This window comes from Gossypium arboreum, chromosome 13 (genome assembly GCF_025698485.1).
Source record: "Gossypium arboreum isolate Shixiya-1 chromosome 13, ASM2569848v2, whole genome shotgun sequence".
NCBI lineage: Eukaryota > Viridiplantae > Streptophyta > Magnoliopsida > Malvales > Malvaceae > Gossypium > Gossypium arboreum.
Window position 1 is genome coordinate 5,821,265 of NC_069082.1, and position 18,692 is coordinate 5,839,956.

Below are 18,692 nucleotides of genomic sequence, written 5' to 3' on the forward strand. Positions count from 1 at the left end.
TGTATAAGGAAATCCCTATTCATAAGTAAAAATAATATATTAATATGACATATCATGATTATGTAAAACAAAAAGAATAAAAGAATAAAAGAATTATAAATAATACTAATAAATTTATTTAAACATAGTTAAATATTAATTATATTTTATATATTTTTTATGTTTGAGATTAAGATTTAATATCTAGAAGAAAAATGCAATAATTATAATTAATGTTAATTATATTTAAATAAATTTATTAATATTTATTTAGATTTTTTAACTTAATGATGAAGTATGTTGACCCAACTATGCATCCGAATATTTTAAAAGATGTAATTTTATAACTGCATATGCTTCTTTCATCAACTTTTGCATGGTTGGTGTTGATTAGCTAATAGAAATAACGTTCTGATTAAGATAATTAATAAAAACTGATAACTTAAATCAAATCTATAAATAATTTGTTTAAGGGCGAAGCCAGAACAAATTGTTAGGGGGTCGGATAACATTTTAATTTTTTATAGTTTATATCTTTATAATTTGTAAAGGATTAAATTGAATTCTTATAATTTTAAGGGGGCCAAAGTGTAATTTTATCTTTAATAATTTAAAATTTTTAAAAAATTTTAAGGGCTAAAAGAGTAAATTTACATTTTAGGGGGAGCCGGGGCCCATGCCAGTACCCCTGGCTTCGCCCCTGAGTTTGTTGTGGTTTATTTCTACCTCTCCTACTTGGAAACAGTTCTTCTTTATTTATAAGATATGATTCTTTTGATGTGACATGTTAAGAAAGTAGTTAGGCATCATGCATATAACTCAGTACGACACGTACCTTCGTTAGATTTTACATGTATCGTAGACATATATTTCTAAGAAGATTCGTACCCAAGTATCATCATACGTGCTCGCATGTCTTCCTCGCGAGGAACTGATATTTCACCTCACAAAGTTGACGATACAAATTGATGCCCACCTCGCAAGATCGCAAAGGTACTAATTAACGGTCGAATTTCAAGTCGCAAGGTCATTTTAGATTTCGGGTTGTAAGATATTCTATAACAAAACTACAAAAGATTAATAAAATACTAATATCAACCTAATCATAAAGTTTAAGTTGTTTCATTTGTCTGCAACTCTACTTGAAAAACTTGTCCAATGCCACTTGCTAACTCTATGGAATTTCTAATCCTATGTCATCCTCCATCTTCATATAAATAATTAAAAATGATTTTTCTATTTGAAAGGTTTTTATTTCAAAAAATTGAATTTTTAATAAAAGTATACATTTTATACTCATAAGTTTTTAAATTAATTCTATATTTTTATCATAATAATTCATAATATAGTTTGTATTAATATATATTCAAGGTTAAGTACATTTTACATAAAATAAATAGTAAAATATTTTTAATTCAAAACTCTAAATTTATAATTTAATTTTGACTCTCTTAATTTTTTTGCCTACACTTCACATATGACAATTTTATTGGTTAGAATCATAGTAAGTCTCTATATTTTTTTTTAGGAATTTAATTTTTATTTTTTATATTTTAAAATTTAGGTTTAATTATTAATAGTTAAAATTATTTTGCTTAATTCGAGCTCATTACAATGTTTTTAAAAAAATTATAGAGCTATCAAAGAGGGTATTTTATTTTTATTTTTATTTCAGCGTGTCTCGATCTCAGTCGGGAATTTCCTTGCTGCTGCACCGGATGTATTAAGTATAAAAGCGCCATTGCCATATTTGAAACACAGCGCAATGTACACGTAAAACAAATGTGAATATTGTAACGTAGATTAAGCAAAAGAGAGAGACTGATTCAGGATTTACTTGTTTCTATTAAAAATGTTTATAGCCTCTTCTAAGCTGTCAGCCTGAATATTGGGTGTGAAAAAAAGAGCAGTTAACAGTTGGAATAAGAATAGGTGTGAAAAAAATGCTTTGAGCAAAAGCTTGGTTAGCTTAGGAATAGGAATTGAAGTAAATCACCTTTATACAAATGAGAACACGGCCAAAGATTTCCTCCTGCGCAAGCCAAAATATAGAAATCATGTAGCACCCCAAACCCGGCCCAGACGTTATGGTCGGATCCGACATGCCACATCGAAGCATTCAAAACATTTTATATTGTTGATCCAGAAAAACTTACTTAGTGTTTTAAAAGATGATTATAGGTTAAAGTGGATGGAAGCTGTGCACCAGGTAGGAAACCGGAAAAGAGGAGGTGAGTCCATCGGACTGCTTAAGTACCAAGCTCCCTTCAGATCCAATCCTAGACATGCACACCGCTATTGCCACACCTTAACGTCATGTATATTTCTAGGAAACCAATTTGATTAAGTCTTTTTTAGGAAAAGTGATTAATTTTGGAAAATACTTTCATTGCGGAAGTTTTGCTTGTCATCGTGGTATTTTGAAATCAATTGTTGTTTTTGAAAACGCGCCCTAAAGCTTTCCAACTTCAACAGTTAAAATAAGTAATACTTATCTTAGTAACACATATTAACATCATCAAAAATAATTAAGCGGCCTTATTACATTTAAAAACCCAAAACTTCAAACGTAAAAAAAAGGATGTCCAGTTCACTGAAGCAAATCAAACTTTCGAGCGGTGGCCACTCTGAATTCCCTCACACTCCAAGCCCACTATGGTTGGGGATTACTGCGTGGGTGAAAATAAAAGGGTGAGTTTGGGAAACTCGGTGTCTAAGGAAAACCCATTCAAAGCCCAAGTCACTCAAGCCTATTGGGCCTAAGCCCATTCAGTAATAAGTGGTAATGGACGAGCCCTTTCAGATTACAATAAACCGGGCCTTAGCCCCTTATTCAGATAATAAAGATGGCCCATAGGCCCATTTCAAAATACATGCAACATCAATAACATATGCAAGCCCATTTGGAGAGACTACTCAACCCACTAACCACTACACTCCACCCGTACCAGCCCTATACTTCATGTGGGGAATAGCTCAACCCACCTAGCCCAACACTCCACGATTCTGACCTTGCTTTGCTTTCAGTTAACGAAGAATTGAGGCAAAGCCTCCAAGACGTGGACAAGCCACTTTCAAGACTTCCTCCGTCAATATCCCAATCCCATGCATCGATAATAACAACATGGCATGCAGTAAATAACAACAATCAAACATGCATTTAGGTCAATTTAACCTAGGGGTATTTTGGTAATTTATCTACTAGGGTAAAGCGTAAATTTTCTACTTTTAAAGGTATTTCAGTAATTTATCTATTTTAGGGTTTTTCATGCATATTCCTACTTTTCACGTACTAACGAATCACGCATCGAGTGTTCTTACCGAATTGGGCAGTTGGCCCATCATTCCAATTTTGGCCCATTAAGCCCAAAAATATCGAGGGCACGTAAATCATGCACTTTGCGGTCCAAATTTTGCAGTTTACCAAAAACATTAATCGATTTACCTCACGAGCATTCGCACACTTGCAAATCTACAAAATACCGGTTTTCGGCATTTCGGCTTTTCGACTTTTGCCGATCCAGACTAAGAAAGAGGGTGTTAGTTACACACCTGTTTGCAACGATATGCTGACGAGATCCACACACAAACTGCCTACAATTGGATTACTAACACATTAATCTAACTATTCAAATACGAACTACGTATTAACCCCTTACAATATTCGGCTAACCACACCTACAGATCAGAGTAAGCTTATAAGAAATCAATAAGCAACTCATTAACAATTTTTTGTCAGTGTTTACCACATAATCATAATTTCACTACAAGCTGTCTTCTTGAGCAACAGTCACTAAATCATTTATAACTGGAGCTACGAAACTCCAAATCAAGTGCCGTTAATTTTACCTGAAAATAAACTCATATATCTTCTATCCATAAAATTTTTAGAATTTTTTGGTTTAGGCAATCAATACCAGATTTTTCTTAAAGTTTCCCATGTTTCACTATTTGACTAATCTGACAACTCTTCATTACGAATCAAATTTCTCATTGTACAGAATTCAAAATATGTTATCGTTTATTTCATTTGAAACTAGACTCATTAAGCTTTAATTACATAATTTATGCAGCTTCTAACTCATCTCCCACAATTTATGGTGATTTTCCAAATTCACGTTACTACTGCTGCCCCAAGCAGATTTATTACCAAATCACTCTTTCACACCTAACTTGCATGCTTGTTATTTAAACATGTATATCACCAATCAATCATCACATATCTATGATTTTACTTAAGTATAATCTCTATTTCATCATTTTAAAGCACAACATGTTAGCCGATTTTTCCCCTTAGCATCTAAGGCACATGCATGCTCATTTGTTTGGCTCAACTTCACCTATCTTCCATTTTTCATCAAAAGAACATGAAACAACAACCATTTCCTTCATTTTAATTCATGACTAAATGCTCACAACACAACTAAAAACCAAAATATGCTTCAAGAGTTAAGGTAGAATCAAGAAGAACTCATGAACATCAAGATAGAAGCAAACTACCATGAACTTACCTTCAATTTTCTTCCCCAAGTGACCGAACATTCAAGAGCTTTCTCCTCTCCTTCTTTTCTCTAACTTTCGGCTATGATGAACAAAGATGGACAAAACTTTGTTCTTTTCACCCTTTTTCTTTTAATAAAATTTCATATTTCATCCATTTAATTTTTTAAAACAAAAGACATGAAATGCCCATCATGGAACATTTACCTAAACCATTATCATGGAACATTTACCTAACCCATTATCATGAAATATTTACCTAATCCATCATCATGGAACATTTACCTAACCTATTATCAATTTGTACCATGAATTATGGATATCAAGTGCTCATATTGTTTACAACAATATGATGGCTGGCCAATTCATGTAAAATGGGAGGTTTGTCATGCAAATCCTCCTATTTTTCACTCCTATTTATTTGGCCACTTCAATTTAGCCTATAGCATTTTCAAACATTTTCACATAGGTTCTATTTCATAATTTCACCCCATTTTTCTTATGGAACAAAAATTAACTAAAATTGCCGGGTTCTATCTTAAGCTTGGGCCTTCTAGAGGCCCACTAACATAATTAAACCTATGCCAACATTCACAGAATTCCCGAAAATTAGGGCGTTACAAATCAGGTATCTTCTATGAAGGTTCAAGAGTTGCTTTACCTACAGTCTCCTGGTACTTTTGGGAGAGTAGTCTAAATGATGTATTGGAAATCATAAACAAAAAGTAATACCTTGTAGCATTCCATGTCAGCTGTAACACCGGATAAAATTGTGGGACCAATGAAGTTGCCTTGCCCGTATCTCGGAACCTATTGTGTCACTTACAGAAAGTTAATAACTATGATAACTAATAACAGGTTTTGTTGAAAAATTAGAAATTCCAGTTAGCATCAAGGAAACAAGGACCACACTAAGCCACTCCAGAAATCTGTGTATAAATCAGTCTTTCAGGATAATATTATATGCTATAAATTTCCTTCAATCTCAACTGACAAACGACCCAAGACAAGTTCATTTGAAAGTAGTTCCTTTTATAGGCCAATTTTGGGCCATTCAACAATTACCCATTTATCCCTTTTACAACCCAAACCCCAAAAACAGATCAACTAAATCTACCCAATAAGCCAAAACCCACACCCGAATCCCATGTCAGACCCAAGACCCAACCTTACCCACTAGCCTTACAAAACCATTAACCCATTTAAATCTCAGCCCATTTACATTATAACCCAAAACCCATTTACTACCCAAACCCAACTAACTACCCAAAACCACTTAAACCAACCCTTACCCACTAGCCCAATACAAAACAAACCCAATTTTAACCTAACCCATCCCCAATCAAATCAGAAAACCCTCTGCCATCTGACCAGCGTCGCACCAACCCTCTGCCACCACCACCAAGGTCACCTCAGCACCGTCTATAACCTGCAAAACAAAGGGAACATGCAAACATCAAAACAAGATAGTGTAAGAATGGCTATAAAGAGCCAAACACAACATTTGTAAAGGTTGGACAGTTCAAGCAAAGAAATAAGAAAAAAATCGTTTCAAATTTAGAAGCAAAAAATAAAAAATAGATTAAAAAAGAAACGAGTATAGAGAAGCAAACAAATAGATAAATAAAAGGGGACTCAAACAGCAAAAAACGCAGGAATTCCATACAAAAAGACCAAATCGGAGTATTAAAAAGGTGGTTTTATCTTTTTTTTTTCTATTCTTCGATTCTGTTCATTTCTTCCCTTTTCTTTTTTCTTTTTGTTTCTTTTGAATTTATTACATAAATACATATATTAAAAAAAACAAAAAAACAAATTTTTACCTTTCCGGCCACCGTACATGGTGGTCGGCGTCGATCGTCGGCGGCGAAGGAGGACGCTGGAACCCCACCTGAAATCGCAAGGGGCTGAGGGGAGGGGAGAGCTCTCAAACTGTTTTTAGAAACACAAAAAATGAAATTTTTGTAAAGAATTTTTGCTTTTATAACATTACAAAACAACGCCGTTTAACTCAAGTGTAAAATGCCCCAAAAAGGCGTCGTTTAGGCGCCGACCCGCTCGTTGACCCGACCCGTTCCAAGGATCCGCGTGTTTTTATTGAATGGGCTAATTGCGCTCCAAGCCCTTCCGCTTCTTTTGTTCTTTTCAATCAGGTTTTAATTTTTTGCAAATTGGCCCTGAAATTTACGTTTGTTTTTAAATTGATCCTCCATGCTGCGCAGCGTTATAAAAGGTAAGGGAAATTACTGTTAGGGCCCCTCAATGTTTAGCGCGTGTTCGAATGAGTTATTCTCTTCTGTTTTTATTCTAAATTCACCCAAAAAATTTCAATTTTAATTCCATTTCGTCCTTTTTCTTACTTTTCTCATTTTAATGTTATTGTATTTATTGCTATTTATATTATTATTATCACATTATTATTAATATAGGTTTTGTTATTTGTGTATATATCTTTAATATGTATATGTATGTATGTATGTATATAGTATTATTAATTTTTGCTTTAACGATATTACTATTTTCCTATCATATTACTATGTATATATTTTAATACCATATTATATATTATTATTATTGTATGTATTTTAACTACTATTTTATCTATTCTTTTATATTAGTATTATCATCATTACTATCATTATTATTATATTATTATTATTATTATTATTATTATTATTATTATTATTATTATAATAATAATATTATATTTAGTATTATCTTTAATATTATATTTCTATTATTATATTTATTATTATCTATTACTTTATTTTTATTTTTATTTTAATATTATTATATTATATTCACCTTTTATATCATTATTATTATTATATTATTTTCATTACTATTACTTATTTTTACTTATATATATATATATATATGTATGTATTTTATGTACATATAGCTTTTATATATAGTTTTTTTATAATACTTTGTTTTTGATTTTACTTTGTTATATTTGCTTTTCGTATTTTATTTTTCTGCTAGCATTATTATTTTATTATTACCGCTATTAATTCATGTACACACGTGTATATACATCATGTACATACTTTTAGTATTATTACTATGTATTCGATTTTTTATATATATACATGTATGTAACTGTATGTACTCATAGTTGTTTTAATATTATTCTTCTTCCTAATATATATATTACATATGCATGTTTAAATACCATATTATATACATATATTTTATATCTATTCTAATATATTATTATTTTTGTTATTATACATATTATTTTCACTATTATCACTTATTATTTTATTTTAATATTATTATATATATATTCTTCATATATGTTATGTACATACTTTTTCCAATATCTATTTTGATATATATATGTATATATTGTGTATATATTTTAACATTACTAGTTATATATTTTACTATCTTATGTATATACTTCAAACACTATATATAGTATATTTCTAACACTACTACTATTTATATATATATATATATATATATATATTTTACATATATACTCTTAATTATCTTTATATGTATATTCATTGTTTTTCTCGTATTTGATACTATCATTACATTTGATCTTGCATGCACTGTTATTACGTTTTAATATTATTGTCACATTGATTATCTGCTTCAATGTGTACCTAGCTCTTTCATTTATTTATTTTTATTCCATATCAATTTTGTTTTACATTACTTCGAAAATCACATTCTTGTTTCTAATTAATTTCAATAATCAAAGGCAACATATCGGTTTAACACTAAGTCGTCGTTTTCATCGCTATGTTGGGTGAGCATCAATCGACTCGTGTTAAAACGGTATATCCTTCTTAAAAAAAAATCAAAAAGATTGAAAATTCTTGTCTTTTCAAATGAATCACGACTATATGTTATATTGAACTCGTATTTTTTGAAAATCAAGACAACACGTGTTTATAAGATACCAATTTTGGGCGTCGCGAGGGTGCTAATACCTTCCTCGCGCGTAACCGACTCCCGAACCCAAATTTTTCTCTGGATTTTAACGTAGACCTAAACTCAGCCTTTATTTGTTTTAATAAGAGATCTAATAGGTGTCCGATCACACCTAGGAAAAAGGATTGGTGGCGACTCCCTGTTTATTTCAAAAATCAAACGTCAAATTTCAAACTTTTTCAATAAATCGCCACAATTAGCGTCCGAGCTAAGCAAAATTTTTTACGTCGCTACAGTTCCAATACCCAATGATATTAGGATCATCCAATCTTGAAGATAAAATATAGTATCATCTATATGATGTCACAAAAGAGAAGTTATATTATATGATAAATGAATATGGCAGAACATTGAATACCACTATATTTCTCCCATCAAGTAGTAGCTTGGCACCACTGTCTACCCCAGATTGAATTAATCTGCTTATACATTCCTTACCCTGTCAATGCAGAAGGATTCCAAGGAAAAAAAAAACACCAAGGATCAAAACAGATGGCAAAGAATGAATCAAAGACATTAAAAGGTATCGTAAAATATAGAATATGAGGTCATTAGCCCACATCCCCCTAAGATGGGGTGAAATTGGCTTAGGCTACCACCTTTTTACAGGGGTGTAGAAAGGGGGCAGGCAATGGCCTTGGCCCCCAAAATAGGTAAATTGCCATATAGTCCCTTCAAAGTTCATGAAATTATAAATTAATATAATGGTAAAATTACACTTTGGCCCCTCAAAAATTTATTATTCATTCCCCCTTTAAAGCAATTTTCTAGCTTCATCCCTGCTTTTTTGCTAGAAGGCTTACTTCAAAATTTATTAGGAACGCCATGATTGACTTAATGTCTTGATATGAATAGGCCTAGGGCAGGGATGTAAATAGCACTCGGGTAGCGGAATAGCGGCCCCTATATAGCGGTAGCGGCATCGTCCGAAACTGCTACTATTGAAAATAGCGGTGGATTGCGGCTACAATTTAACGGGTAACGACCACTTACGGCAATAACAGGCCGCTATTCCTGTTATTTTTCCGCTATTCCCGTTGATACCTATTTTTTTACTTTGTTATCAGTTGTGTGAATTTTAAAAAAATTCACGACCACGATACCTACAATGACCTCAATAGCATCTGTTATATCCGCAACCGCGATAGACGCAATGCAGCTGAAAACGTAACCGCAACCGCAATTTAAATCCCTAGCCTAGGGTAAATAATAGGTTCACTATCCTCCATTTTTGTTAGGGAGGGGGAGGAGGAGACATTTTAAATTTTTTGAAAGCTAGTAGTAATCAGGAAATGGTGGTAAATATCTGAACCTAAGATTACCTGTTTGCTAATCACCGAACCAAGGTCTGCATCAGGTTCTGTTCTACTATTCACTTTCAGAGCTTTGGCACATTCTACCAGCTTGTTCTCGACTTTTTTTTATAAAATTAACTAAAAAAATTTAATTAATTACATAAATGATTCATTTTTTTATTAAACACGTAAATGGCCTAAAATCTACAGTGAAAATTGGTGGAGCCAAAGAGTTTGGAGCCACCAATATGCGAGTCAACAACTGGGATAAAAAAATCAATTTTTTGGTGGAGCAATGTAGAATGGCGCCGCCTGTATAAATATCAGGGAAAACTATAATTTTTGAAAAAATGGGGGACTTTAATAAAAAATTTTCATTTTCTGGTGGAACCAAATAAATTAATTTTCCAAGGTGATTTTTTAAGTTTTCTAAAATTTTAAATATATTAAAAAATGTTAAGTATAATTAATTTTAAAATTTTATTATATTTAAAATTTTAATATATTTAATATATATTTTAATAGGTAAAGACAAAAAAATTCTTAATATATTTAAAATTTTAAAAACTTAAAAAATTAAATATATTAAAAATGTTAAGTATAATCAATTTTAAAATTTTAATATATTTAATACATTTTAAAAAAATTAAATATATTAAAAAATGTTAAGTATAACCAATTTTAAAATTTAATATATTCAATATATTTTAAATTTTTAATATATTTTTAATAGGTAAAGGAAAAATATTTTTAATATATTTAAATTTTAAAAACTTAAAAAATTAAATATATTAAAATTTTAATTATGTTAAAGAAAATGTTGAGTATAACAATTTTAAAATTTTAATATACTTAATATATTAAAATTTTGAGCATATTAAATTTTTTTTAAGTATAACAAACTTTGGAAGTGGGGCAATTTATTTGGCTCCACCAAAAAAGGAAAAATTTATTTTTAAGTATCTCCATTTTTTCAGAAATTGCATTATTTCCTTGATATTTATACAGGTGACGCCATTCTACACGACTCCACTAAAAATTAATTTTTTTTATCCTGATTGCTAATGTGGTATGTTGGTGGCGTCAAACTCTTTGGCTCCATCAACTTCACTGTAGATTTTAGGTCATTTATGTGTTTAATTACATAAAAGTTAGGTCAAACACGTAAATGACCTAAAATCTGCAGTGAAAGTTGGTGGAGCCAAAGAGTTTGGCGCCGCCACGTCAGAAACTAGGATAAAAAATTATTTTTTTTAGTGGAACGATGTAGAATGACGCCACTTGTATAAATATCAAGAAAATACTGTAATTTCTAAAAAATGGAAGGACTATACTTAAAATTGGTTATACTCAACATTTTCTTTAACATATTGGTTATACTCAACATTTTCTTTAACATATTTAAAATTTTAATACATTTAAATTTTTTAAAATTTTAAATATATTAAAAATATTTTTCTCTTTAACTATTAAAATATATTAAATATATTAAAATTTTAAAAATATTTTTAAAAATATATATTAAATATATTAAAATTGGTTATACTTAACATTTTTAATATATTTAAAATTTTAATATATTTAATATATTTATTTTTAAAATTCTAAGTATATTAAGAAATTTTTTATCTATACCTATTAAAATATATATTAAGTATATTAATTTTTTTTTTGAAAAATAATACTAGGTTGTATAAATAAAAATGAGTCCAAACAAAATCCTAATAAAACACAAACGGCCCAATTACAATGAATGGGCAACCAGATCCTATCAGAAGAAAACAAAAAACGAAGCTAAAACGACATACGAGAAAAGAAAAGCAACCCAACTTTATGAGCTGTCATTTTCTAGAAAACTCTAAGAAAAATATCTGCTTCACCATTAACAGCTCCTGGAGAAGATCAATAGACTGAAAACAATTAAAATTTTTCTTCTCAAAATCCATTAACCTTTTGATAGCCTTCATCGCCATCCCCGATCTATCTCTGCTTCTGTGATATTTGGACCACCTATTCTGTGAACAAGGTAAGCAATTTCTCCCATTTTTAACCCTTTTGCTGCCAAACTGTGCGCCTGTTCATTTGCTGATCTTCTTGCATATTGAAACTTGCTCTCATAGAAAACCTTACTCAGTTCTTTAATGTCCTGGATGTAAGAACCTATTACCGATTTATCCCTTCCTGTACTTTTGGTTTTCTTTATCAACGTCAGGGAATCCCCTTCGATTTCGACATATTTTAATCCCAAATCCCTACCCATAATAACCGCCTGTAAACATGCAATTGCTTCGGCTGCAAACCCTGAAGGTATGTTCTTAAAAAAATATATATTAATCTTTTAAAATTAATTATACTTTAACATATTTTAATATATTTAAAATTTTAAAAAATTTAAAAAAAATTACATAGGAAACTGGTGGCTAATTTATTTGGCTCCACAACAAAATGAAATTTTTATTAAAATCCCTCATTTTTATGTTTATACAAGTGAAAAATAATTTTTTTTGTTAGTTAGCGCCAAACTCATTAATTCTATTAATTTAAATTCATTAACTCTATTAATTTTTACAGTAAATTTTAAATTATTTACGTGTTTAATAAAAAATGAGATATTTATGTAATTAATTAAATTTTTAAGTTAATTTTATAAAAAGTCGGTTGCTCTCCTGAAAAGGTCAAAATCTGTCCCTCGTAATCATAGGTTCACAATAAACTAACAAGATAATAAACAGGGAGAAAAACATGATACCCATGATTCCGAGTCACCAGCAAAGACTATTGTACCAAGTGCCATGCATCTTTGTCCAGCAGCAACTAGAGCATTTAATGTTGCATCCTTGTTTGCTTCAGGCATGACAATGCCATGATTTTTGGCCCCCATGTTGGACTGAGAAGAAAAGATAATTAGGAAGAAAAATTAGTTCAACTTTAGAAGTCACAGAAGTAGTTTCACTTCTGACCTATTCACAATTGGCAAAGTGGAGAGACTCAACCCAAATACAGGGACGTAACAAACAGTAAACTAGACTGGTGTGAGATATGACAGCTTAACATAAGTGATCCTATCACTACAATATATGTGCAGGCCAGCCTTTAAGAAAAGATAAATAAAAGCATCAAATATAACCAACAAACCGAATTTCTATGCAAAACAAAGATGACCCTTTCATGGATTGCAATAAGAAGTTTAAGACAGAAATTATACCCAAAAACCAATCATATTGTAAGATAAAATAAAACATGAGGGGGGAAATTAACAAGATAAAATAGTCGAATCTAGACAAACCTAGGGAATCATCAGAGACAATTTACAGGCCATATTGAAGGACATGGGGAAGCGCTGAATCCCAAGACAACCAAGGCTTAGTTAATTAAATACATTCAAACGTGCTAAAAGAGAGAATCCAAGAAGTGGAAATGTTAAAAAAAATAAAATAAAATAAGGTTTTCATACTTGGTCCTTATTGGCCAAAGAAACTTTGGTGCTTGACAAAATTATTCATATCAGGTTACCACCAGTGATATTAACAGAAGCAACCAAGATAATAAGCAAGAGAACTGTGTTTAGATCCAAAACGATTATGAAATCTAATTGAGAACACAGAATCATCTAGGTGCTTTGGATACAAGAAGGATACCTACAGTATTGGAACCAACAAATGACATAGCTCTGATGTCGTCGTCATAACAAATGGCATTAACAATGTCCTGCCACAACAAAATATACCAGGACATATATATAGTATAATCAATTCACAGAAACATCGTAAGTTAATTTCATTCATACAGCACGAAAGAAAATATGAATTTTTGCCTAAAGATGATAAACGCAAACTGCACAATTGCCGAAAAATCATTAATTTGATATCACAGTGACAAAAGGGAGAAACAAAAACAGAACACTTCATAAAATCATGTAGCTGAAGAACAGACATTGGTGCCATGAACAATATTTAAGACACCATGAGGCAAACCAGCTTCTATTGCTAACTCTGCCAACATTATAGATGCCCCTGCGAAAGTATAAAAATAAAATTTTATAAAATGAGATAAGAGAGAAAAGAAGATGTAAGAACAAAATAATGGAGAAACAAGTTGTCCTTTGTCCATGAAACCGAAAAGTATAAAAATAACATTTTATAGTAGTTATGAGGTTGCACTCACCAGGATCCCTTTCCGACGGCTTTAAAATAAAGGTATTACCAGTTACCACACGACACTGCAACAGGGAACATCTGCAGTAGAATCATAAAAATAAGTATTATTAACTTTTCCTTTCCGGGATTTGAGAAATTTGGTCTTCTGGTAAGCAGGTAAGGAATTACTACCAAAACTTTTAAGAAGCAACAAGAGTTATAGCTGACTATACAATCAATACTATAAAAACCCTAACTGTACAGTACAAGTTCCTAAGATGATGAAGAAAAACAATTGGGCTGAAATGCTGATTAATAAGCAATAAAGTCTTATAAGCTTCAAACCAGCAATCTGGTATAAAGTGCATTAAGAAATAGTAGAAGTTAATCAAGCAAACTTAACCATAAGAAGTCAAAGACATCAAAGACCTTCATACAGTTAGCAAAAGTGCTAGCTATGCAGTGAACATAAAAATTTCTAGGTAAGAAGACTTACCCATAAGGGAATCATTGCTGGAAAGTTGAACGGGCAATTCCCTGCACAAATACGGAGTGGCTCTCTAACACTATATGTATCAATTCTACTCGATACATTAGGGACATACTCTCCTATTTGCAGGGTTGCCATTCCACGAGCATGTTCCACCACCTCTGTACAAAAAAGTCCATAAAGTATAAAGAAAAAAAATGAAAAAATTATTAATCTTTACCATGAAGACATCACCATGAGCATCCTTCGATGTCTTCCCTGTTCGGTTGTAATATTCTTGGCGACTTTATCCTTATAAAAAAATTTAAAGTGTTCATCAGCTAGAAGCCTCTATTTTAACAAAATTTCTAAGCAAATAATGACCTGAACTAATCTCATGCTTACAATGTCTCTACGGATAAGCTCTTGGAGTTTGAACATAATTCACTGACGAGTTGTTACAGGGGTATTGCGCCAAGATATGGGAAAGCTTGCTTTGCTGCAGCAACAGCAGCTTTAAACTCTTCATTTGTAGTTAAAGGAACTTGTGAAATAACTTCTTGTGTTGCCTTTTTACCCAAACAACACACACGCACACACCTATACATAAGAAGATGATATGAGATCTCATATGGTTTATAACATCAATGGTTGATGTTGATTTCGAATCAACAAAAGCACCTCCAATAAGATTAGGAACCCTCTGTATAAAATCCAATCAATCAATACACAAAAATATTCAATAAAACCCATTTCAAAGGTTTCATTTTGATTTTATGATTCCAGAAAGAACAAAAAATTCTTACCGGAGGATTTCGCTGATTTAAAGAGGGTTCAGTCGCTGTAGAGAAACGATAACTGGAAGAACTTAATAAATTCTTCACTGCGACCAAATAAAACGGCGAAATCAGTCAAAATTAAACAAACAAATCAAAGCACTTACATTTTTTTTCTTTGTAATTGATTTTGTTTTTAAATTTCAACTATTGCATTACCTCTTTGAAGGGAAAATCGCATCAACATTTTATTTTTTCTATTTTGTGAAATTTGAATTATGAGAAACCCAAAAGCCAAAACAAAGTGCCTCTTGAATTTGGTTGCTTGCTTGCTTCAGTATCATCAGTTGAACAGTTAATTAAAAATAAAAAGAGGTTAATTCAATCAAAACTCCCTACACCATTGCCTAAAGTCTAAATTGATATTAATTTTCTCCAAATATTAGGGTAAACTACGTAGTTGGTCACCCAACTTTCAGACTGCTTTCATTTTAGTTTCAGGGTGTTTTCAGTTTAGTAACCCAAGTGTTTAATCTCTAACGACGGGTGACGGTACATGCCACGTCATATTTACATTTTCATTTTGTTCATCCCAATAAATAATTTCAAGTATTGAAATGGGTAAAAAAAATGATTAAAGTGAAAAGGATAGAAACTAAAATAATGCATTAAAAAATTTGTTAAATTGTATTTGTTTACCCATTTCCAAAAGCTCTAAATTTCTTTTTTTTCAATATTAAAATTTTAAGTTTCAAAACATCAAAATCAATCAAATAAGTTATTGAATTTTTTATTCATTAATAATGTCATCTGATTTGTTACTATGATATTGAAATTAATTAAATTAAGGGTAAACTACAAAAATAGTCACTTTTGTTTGTCTCAGGTTACATTTTAGCCACTTATGTTTGAAATGTTATGTTTTAGTCACTTATTTTATAATTTTGTTACGAAATGATCACTCTTCCGTTAAGTTCCGTTATGTCTCTAACGGTAATCCTACATGGTAGCCCAATTAGATTTTAAGTGCCAACTTGGATTTCCTAATAGGATGAGAATAGATTTTTTATTAAATAAATTTAATTAATTAAAAATTTTAAACCCTAAATCTTAGTTAAAAAACCATTCATCTCCCTTTTTTTTTTAGTTTTCTTTTTCAATTAACTAAAAAAAGCTATTATCATCAAAATTTTTTATTCACCTACAAAAAAAAAAGAGGATTCAATGGAGGGTCCAGATATGTCTTCTTCACCGACAAATTTATGTTCTAAAACTTGAAATGGAGTGGTTGTCGACAAATAAGAAGATGGTAATCATTATTGTTCCTAATCATTGTATTTTCCAATTTTTCACGTTCTTGAATAATTAGTTTCTCAATCCGATTTTTTCTGATCTGAATCAACTTGTTTGTTCACAATCCCTTTGTGGATATCCCTTTTTTTTGATCTGAAATTCTTTTAGTTGTTAATATTCATATCAAGAATTTTAATTTAGGGTTTTCATTAAACAATAAAAAATTCAATCTTTTGTTTTTCAGTATTGAATAAAAAAGATGGAAAAATGCAAAGAAAACATACCTGAACCCTCAATTGAATCCATCTTTATGAAGCAGTCAATTTGATTTCAACTATTTTGATATTAATAATAGTTTTTCCAGTCAAATGATAAAAAAACCATTGAAAAAAGAAGAGATTGAAGAAAAATTAAAAAGAAGAGATGAACAGTTTTTTTAGTTAAGGTTTAAGTTTAAAAATTTTAATTAATTAAATTCTTTAATTAAAAATCTATTTTTATCCCATTTAGAAATCCAAATTGGCATCTAAAATCTAGTTGGATTGCCACGTAGGATTACCGTTAGAGAGATAACAGAACTTAACGGTAGAGTGATCACTTCGTAACAAAATAGTAACATAAGTGACTAAAACGTAACATTTCAAACATAAGTGACTAAAATGTAACTTGAGGCAAACAAAAGTGACTATTTTTGTAGATTACCCTTAAATTAATTAATTTAATCTCCTTCTATATTTTAAAATTTTATTTTATGATTCCATATTATCATTAATGAAATAAACTCAAATAACTCAACTTTAAAATTTTTTATAAAACTTAAACTTCTTTTAATAGTATAACCTTAAATCTTTCATGGCAAGTTAAAAACAAAAAAAAATCTTTGCAATTAATTAAATTAATTGCTAGTTCGTCGCTTGGGTGAAGAAGTGATAAAAAATTAGGTTTTGTTTGGCATGGAAGATAAAATTAATTAATTAAATTAATTGCAAGGGTTTTCCTTTGTTTTTATCTTAGCATGGAAAATTCAATATCATATAATCAAAAGAAATTTAAGTTTCAGAGATAATTATTAAATATGAGTTATTTGAGTTGATTTTATTAAGGACAATTTGAAAAAATAAAATACAATTTTAAAAATTAAAAGGAGATTAAGTTAATTAATTTTAATATTATAATAACTGATCGGTAAACATTATTAAGATATACAATTTTTTCAATAATTTATTTAATTGCTTTGATGTTTTGAAATTTAAACTTTAGTATTAAAGAAAAAAAGAACTTTCAACAAGGGATAACTACAATTTGATAAATTTTTAATATATTATTTTAGTTTCGATTTTTCGCTTTTATCATTAATGTTTTTTTACCCTTATCAATACTTTAAAATTTTTTTTTTTGGGATAACCAAAATTAAAAAGTGACTTGGAATACCACAGTTAGAGAATTAAAGTTTAAGAGATTAAAATGAAAGTGTTTTAAAAGTTGGTGACCAACTGGGTAGTTTACCTTAATATTATATCAACCATATCTTTTTTTTTTTTGTGAATTACAATAATAAGGCAAAGCCCGAATAACATATGCGATTAGTGCAACTTAAACTCAAGTCACACTTAGGGCGGTGAATACTCTTGACTATCAGGTCATCACATGAGATTCATATCAACCATATCTTTAATTGATCAAGTCATTGATTTAACTGTTACTAATTTTTAATGTCATATGTGTTGCATGTATTTTTTCTATTTAATTAATTTTTAAATATTTTTTAATGGTAATAATTAGTGTAAAATAATATTTCTTATTTGAATTATTGAATATAATTAAAACATATTAACTTATCGATTCAACTATTATAATAGAAAATTTTCAAATAATAAAAACACATTTTTAACATATTCAACATATAATATAGTTTTACTTTATATAATTAATGCAAAGTAATATTATTCAAAATAATAACTAACTAACATAATTAACTCTAATATTAATTAAGTGATAATTAATATGTTTGAAATTCTATTTAAGTAATAATTCTATTTTAAATCAATAAAATTAACACAACTTTTTTAAAATAAAATTAGCAAAATTTTGTTTATTCTAACAATTTTAAACTACTAATTATAATTTATTCTAAAAATTTTTAAACTACTAATTATAAATTATAATTGTAAGGGTTAATATATATGGAGGCACCTAAATTTGACACTACTTGGTACTTAAACTTTTTTTTTTTACCCTAATTGGTACTTGAACTTGAATCATGCTTTTTTCATATACATGGCTAACATTGTTTATT

At 29.9% G+C, this 18,692-nt stretch overlaps 1 pseudogene; it reads right to left on the minus strand.

Moving 5' to 3' along the window:
* Positions 1 to 877: 877 nt before the first annotated feature.
* Positions 878 to 15,506, minus strand: LOC108462329 (methylmalonate-semialdehyde dehydrogenase [acylating], mitochondrial-like; annotated as a pseudogene).
* Positions 15,507 to 18,692: the final 3,186 nt, after the last annotated feature.